Source organism: Neomonachus schauinslandi, chromosome 6, assembly GCF_002201575.2.
Source record: "Neomonachus schauinslandi chromosome 6, ASM220157v2, whole genome shotgun sequence".
Classification (NCBI taxonomy): domain Eukaryota; kingdom Metazoa; phylum Chordata; class Mammalia; order Carnivora; family Phocidae; genus Neomonachus; species Neomonachus schauinslandi.
In genome coordinates, this window is record NC_058408.1 from 138,799,635 (window position 1) to 138,806,963 (window position 7,329).

A 7,329-nucleotide genomic window follows, 5' to 3' on the forward strand; every position below is an offset into this window, starting at 1 on the left:
ACCTGCACCTTTCTTCTCAAGACTCATGCTTCTGAAAAGCTAGTGGGCTCGTGATCTCTTATGTGATCTCTTATGTGTACACTGCTACGTGTCTTGTACAGACTAGGTACTTAATATTTATTATATTTAGGGCGCCTGGGTGGCTCAGTTGGTTAAGCGACTGCCTTCGGCTCAGGTCATGATCCTGGAGTCCCAGGATCGAGTCCCACATCGGGCTCCCTGCTCGGCAGGGAGTCTGCTTCTCCCTCTGACCCTCCCCCCTCTCATGTGCTCTCTCTCTCTCTCTCTCTCTCAAATAAATAAATAAAATCTTTAAAAAAAAATATTTATTATATTTAACCAAATCTAACCAGATAGAAACTTCCAGGCAGTATGCACAGTATGTACTGCTTGCCATGCCTCATTCTTAACTTTATATATTTGTTTGAATTTATAATATATTACTTTATAATTTAAATATTTAGTATATCCATTAATTTGCTAATATAAAATATTTTTATTATATTAATATATTACTAATGAGTTATAATACATTACTTTTATAATTCACATGCAGCTTTTTTTCAAAACTTGCTGGATGATACAGAACCCTGAATTAGAAGAAACAAGTTCTAATTCAGTGGCTGCCAAATCTGCCTGTACATAAGAATCCATTGGGGGCCGATTAAACATTCAGATTCCCAGGCCTCTCCATGAATATTCTGACTCAGTAGATCTGAAACAGAGCCCTCACATCAGTATGTCAAATATTCCAGATGATTCTTATTGCTGTATTGTAATGGTTTTTAGAATAACCTGGGGAGCTTTTCACATACATGGATTTGGGGGCTCTGCCTTCGGAGTTTATGAGTCATTAGATCTGGAATGAGGCCTGGGAATCAACATTTTAAAAAGATTACCTAGACTATTTTCTCCAGTTTGAGAAACTCTATTCTAAGTGTGGTAATTTCCTCTAGTTGGCAACCCCAAAATCAAGATATGATGGCTCCATTTAGGCTTTAGTAGTAAAAATACAACACCAAATTAAAAGCCTTTGATGAAAATATTCTAAAAGACCACAAGATGGAAATGTCTTAACTTGCCCTATCACGAAATTAAAGAATACTTTTTATTGTTAGCTTGAATGGTGAATTGAATTTTAGGACCTTGTTTCTATCTTAAAGGCCAGATGAATTAAAGAATGATCTTTTCTCTCTAAAATTTTTAATAAAACCACTTTTTTATGAAATTCAATAGTTTTCAATGTTTAAAAAATATTTCTACCCCACCATAACCTATAAGCCTAGATATTAGAAATAAGCAGAGATCATTTCTTAGGTCAATGAAATTTATCTTTCCAAATGTCTAAAGACCTTCCCACTTATAAATTAGGTATTTAAATAGACATATTAACTTTCTGATCCTGAAGCTTTATCTCTTCTTTCAGGAGTATAGGTGAGAGCAGATACTGAATTAGAAAACCACAGCAAAGCTCAGAGTTTTGACATCTTTTGTAAAAAATAAATGGCAAATAGACATTTTTCCACACCAGTTCAATTCAACAGCTACTCTACTAGGTACTCTGCTAATCACTTAGAACTGTTTTTTGTTTGTTTGGTTGGTTGGTTGATTGGTTGGTTGGTTGTTTTTGTTGTTGTTTTTTATAAATTCATAAAAATAAAAGTGCTTCATAAAAACATTAGAAAAATCCTGAGTTGTTGGTAATACGTAAGAAGTTCTGGTGTTCTGGTCCTCAAAACTGAAGTAGGAGGAAACAGAATGGGAATAGCAAGTTAATAATAGCAAGGAGCAAGTGGCCTTTTTTCCTTTACTCTGTGATTACCAAATGCCCATGAATGTATTGGGAATTCCAACTTCCTTACAAAGGCCATCTCCTTTAAACTCAAGTATAGGGCATTTTCTCTCTCTTCTTGGTAAATCAATGATTGGGATGTTTACTATAATATTCAAAGGACTAATAATGAAAAGGCAGTAAAACAAAGTGATATCATCAGAAGTCAGACAGACCTGGATGGAAATCAGGACCGGCCACTTACCAACTATTTGAGCTCAGGCAAATTACACAATCTCTCAATACCTTAGTTCCTTCATCTGTGAAATGGGGAGGTAATACTGTATCTACTTGACAGTTATTGTGAAAATTAAATGATTTAATACATGTAAAGTACCTAACATAATAAGTATGCAGTAACTGATATTAATTATCATGGGTTTTTGCCCCTGCAAAAATATTATTAGTCAGATTTTTAACTGTTAAATGCAAAATTATTAACAGAGTTGAAGAGAAAACAAGACAACTGGGTCACATGTCTATGTCTGACTCCAAATCATCCTTTTTGAAACAAGGTTCAAGAAGAAATAGTTGAGAAATATTGGGAAATATCTAAACCCAACCCAGGGCTCTAGCCCTCTGAATCCCTGGGGCCATCCTCATTCATATCCTCAGATAAACCACAGAGACCCCATAATAGAAGGGGCCAGAGACAAGGCGAAACTTCCAGGTATGTGTATGTGGCGGGGAGCGGGGGGGGGGGGGGGGGGGGTGGGTTTCTTAATCAACTTGATGCTTCCTAGGACATACCAGGTTCCCAGTAGTTATGTGGCTCCTATGGTGAGCAAGGTACTGTACTAAGGGGTTTGGGTGATGTAAAGCTGGGTCAGAAGTGGACTCTGACCACAGAGAGCTTTACAACCTATGAGCGATATCCTTCCCATGTTCCTTGTTGTACTTAGGACAGAGCTCAGGACCAAAAGCCTCGGTGTTAGAACACAGTTCAGAGATTATACAGCTGGAGTCGCTTGGTAGATCCATACACACACCCAGAGTCCTATAAACATATCTGTCCCACCCTCCTTTTTCTTTCTTTAATCACAAATCATTAGGCAACATTAGGCAGGTAGTATCTGGGGGCCTCAAGTCACCTCTGGAGGCCAGTATTTACAAATGTAAATTCTGTCATTCCACCTAACCTTTACCACCCCATTTCCAGGTATGGAACCAACCAACCATATGGCCAGATCAACAAAGACCAGTCTCCTTAAAAAGGAATTTAAACATTAGAAATTAGTCTATTCATTACATGTCCCAGAGCGAACCCTGAAAAGCAGCACTAAATCATCCAACAGATGTTATTAAATTCCTTAACTGCCCCCCTCCAAAAGCAGGGCTAACCCTTCAGAGTCAAAAAAAAAAAAAAGAGAGAGAGAGACAAAAACAACTCTGCAACTCCTCTTACAAGTTTTAGGGTATCAAAAGGGGTGGTACTTATTGCTTTGCAAATACCCTTTCTAAAGATAATCAATATTTTCCTTAAATGCTTATGGCAAAGCAATCGAGTCACTCATTTTAATTGCTAGCAAACTGCACAATGACTTGATCTCTTTAATATTTCACTCATAGTAGCAGCCACTGAGCTATGACTAACCCACTCTCCCCAGCATCACCACTGGCTCCAGATGGCAAGAAATACATTCCCCTCACTCTTGCCTGAAAATCAATTTGGATTTTTTTTTTTTTTTTTTTTTTTTACTTTCACCCAGTTTTACCTGCAGTAATTGTTTCACTCCAGAAAGAAAATGGGTGGGGGATGAAGATTATTGCTAAGAGGAGTACAGGTAGAGGGAATTTACTTTTTTTAATGGGGTATAAGCACTGCAGCTTTAAATCTTACTGCATCAAGCCCTGGATTCCTTCCATAATCAAGAGGCAAAATGGTAACAAAACGGAGGAAAAAAATACCTCTTCCTCTCTCCTGGACAGCCCTTCAGGCGGCTCCCCAGCAGGACAAGCAACGGGAAGCCCATCCCCCACGCCCTCCCAACCCAGCCGTGCGGCTCGCACAGGTGAGCCAGGCACCGACCTTGGCCCTCAGGCTTCGCCCACATCCGGGGATCAAGGTCAAGGGGGAGGGCTCCCTTCTACGCCCCCCTCCACCCCCAGCCGCCCAGAGCCCAGGGATCCGCTGCCAAAGTTTCAGGCCGGGTTGGGGCCAGCGCGGCTCCCGCAGCCCCTCGCCCTTCCGCACCTGCCCGGCCCGCCCTGGTCCGCGCCCTGCCCCGCCGGGCCTGGCGCGGGGTCGGGGGACGGTGCCCACCTGGTCCCCACTCACCCCTTGCAGACATGGTTCAGGCAGCAGGAGCCGAAGCAGGGAGGGCAGAGGAGAAACCCGGCAGGGCGTGGGGAGAAAAATATCCCCGAAACGCACACCAGCGCACACGCCCGCCGCCTGCCGTGGGGAGGTGGCTGGCAGCGCGGGGACGCCGCCCGCAGGACACCTGGCCGCCCGCTGGGCGCAGCGCGGCGGGCAGGCGGGGACGCTGCGACCGTGGAGACCCGCCGCCGGGCGCGGCAACGCTGACAGCCCGCGGCCCGCGCTGGGCGGGGCCCGCCTCTCCAGCCTCCCCCGCCTCCCGGCCTCCCCCGCCTCCCGGCCTCCCCCGCCTCCCCCGCCTCCCCCGCCTCCCCCGCCCTGGCCGGGCCCACCCTGTCCAGCGGCTGCTGGGGACGCGCCGCCGGCTCCGCTGCGGCGCCAGGCGGGGCTTTTGTCCCCGAGCGAGGTGGGGCGTGCAGTAAGGGTCTGCGTCTTCCCCTCCCCCGACTGGGATTCTTAATTTAAAGTAATTAATAATAATATTGTTGCTCTTGTTAGTGGCTTTACAGCCTCCTGCTTTTGGTCCCAGAGAAAGAAAGCAAGAAAGAGCTGTTCTGCTCCCTCCCCTAAGTGGTGCCCTTGGCCGGAGAGGAAGACCACGACTGCCCCGGGGGGCTTGGCCCTTAGTGGGAAGAAGGCCTTGGGCAGCTCACGCTCGGCGGTCAAAGCAAAATTAGCGACCAGCGAGACCCTTCGAAGTCGTCTGGGTGAGATGGACTTTTCTTCCGCGACCTTTGAGGTAAAGCCCTGCAAAGCACAGCTGAGCCTACTTGGCGTCTTGGGTGAACAGACACTCAAGGAATGCCTGTAGACACATTTGATTCACTGTTTCTACTCTGAAGTGTCAGAGCTGGGCTGGAATGGAGACCAGGGCGAGCACTCCAAACAAATCCACTTTTTCAATATGCCAGGGTAAAAATGAGAAAAATACAAAAACAGTCTTCTAGTGCCCAAAAGATAAACGTTGATGGTAGAGCTTGATGGTAGTAAGCAATATAACAAAAACCACCAGATCCAGAAGTTATAAACTGAAGAGGTGGAATTTTAAACTTTGAGAACAATCACAGTATCTTATTTAACCTGTAAGACTGGCAGAAGAATTCCAAGTTTCAGCAATTCACACTCACTCCCTTCTCTGTTAGCTAGTCCTCTGTACACGCTCACAATACATATTCTAGTTATTTTCTGTGTAGGCACTTCCCAAATCCATCCTGATATGTATAAGTCTGACAATCCAGAAGTATTCAAAGAACACATGAACATAATAGCTCTAGAAAAAATAATAAATTGGTGGATAATTGAGCATCATCAAAGAAAGCCGAATCAAATGATCATGTGGGGAAGGAAATACGAGAAAAAAGATAAGTAATAAAAATAGAAATTCTCAAATTCAACTACCAACTACAAAAATTAACTCATTTATCCATCTTGACAACATCTTTTCACTGGATTCTAGGCGAAAGACTTGCCAGTAAATCACAATCCAGTTGGTTCAGTCTCAAAATAACTCTTCTTTCCGGCTATCCTCAGTCCATTATTAACCCTTCTCACCCAAAGGATGATTACACAAATAGCCCAGCTGCTCTCCCCACATCTGGTCTGCACCTCCTCCAGGTCATTCTGCCTATTACCTTGAGAATAGTTTTCCTAAAACACTATTTATACTATGGCATCTTCATACTCTAAAACCTCCAGTGCATTCCCACTGATCTCCAGATAAAGCCTCAACATTCACAGTGTCTTCATCTACACAATGAATCCATTCAACAGAATTTCATTGAAATATACTATGTACCATTCTCTATGGTAAGTACTAGAGTTATAATGGTGAACAATATAGAAATGTCTACATGGAGCTTAAGGTCTACAGAGATTTTAAAGCCATCTGTAATCTATCCTCTCCTACCTCTCCAGCATCATCTCTAGCTAGTCCCCTAAGGAAATACTCTGTTGTAGATGGAGTACTGTCCCTTTTCTCAATAACATCATAATATCCAATCTACCTCATTCCCATTGTTCATTCTCATTGCTCTTCCCAAATGCCCTTCTTCTTACCCAAATTAACTTATACACTGCCTCCTCATGAAATGTTCTCCAGCTACCTTAACCCACACTGATCTCCTGGTTCTCTCAACTTCTGTAGCCTATATTTTCAGAACCACCTATTTTTACTTAATACAATGCTATGTGTTGCTTTTGAACGGTTTTGTTATATGTGTATCCTGTCTCCCCAACTATTGTAAGTTCCTTGAAATCAGAGACTTGGATAGTTTTTTTTTTAAGATTTTATTTATTCATTTGACAGAGGGGGGGTTGGGGAGAGCGCAAGCAGGGGGAGCAGCAGGCAGAGAGAGAGGGAGAAGTAGATTCCCCGCTGAGCAAGGAGTCCGATGCAGGGCTCGATCCCAGAACCCTGGGATCATGACCTGAGCCAAAGGCAGACGCTTAACCAACTGAGCCACCCAAGTGCCCCGAGAGACTTGGATAGTTTTGTTGAATTGTTCTGGAAGCATATTACAGAACATTTTGATACCAGACACCATACTCATAGGGAGGTCCCAAAATTGTGTGTTTCTCTATCTTCATCCTTTAGTGAATATCCAGTCCTTTTCTCCAACTGCCACAACAGCTCTGGTCCTTAGAACCTCACACCAGAAATACAGGTACAGTGCAAAAGCCTCATAATGAACAGATCTTACTCTTATCCTTAAGGTGCTTATAAAAGACTAACACACTCCTGTATATAATTATAAGTCTGAAATAAGACACCTTGCACAATACTGTTAGACACACAGTTAGTACCAAATTGACTGGCAGCTTGCGAAGTTGTAAGTTTGTTGTAAAAGATTATCTTTGACTAAAGAAAGTTTGCCCTATGAGTTTAGCATTAGCCTTTGGGTTATGTATCAGTTCAGATTTTAAAATATATATGATGTGGGGCACCTGATGGCTCAGTCGGTCATGTCTGCTTTTGGCTCAGGTCATGATCCCAGGGTCCTGGGATCGAGTCCCGGGTCAGGCTCCCTGCTCAGTGGGGAGTCTGCTTCTTCCTCTCCCTCTACCGCTCTCCCTGCTCATGCTCTCTCTCTCTCTCTCTCAAATAAATAAATAAAATCTTAAAAAAATAAAATATATATGATTTGCTTATATTTTGGAGCTATGATACTTTGAAATGCAA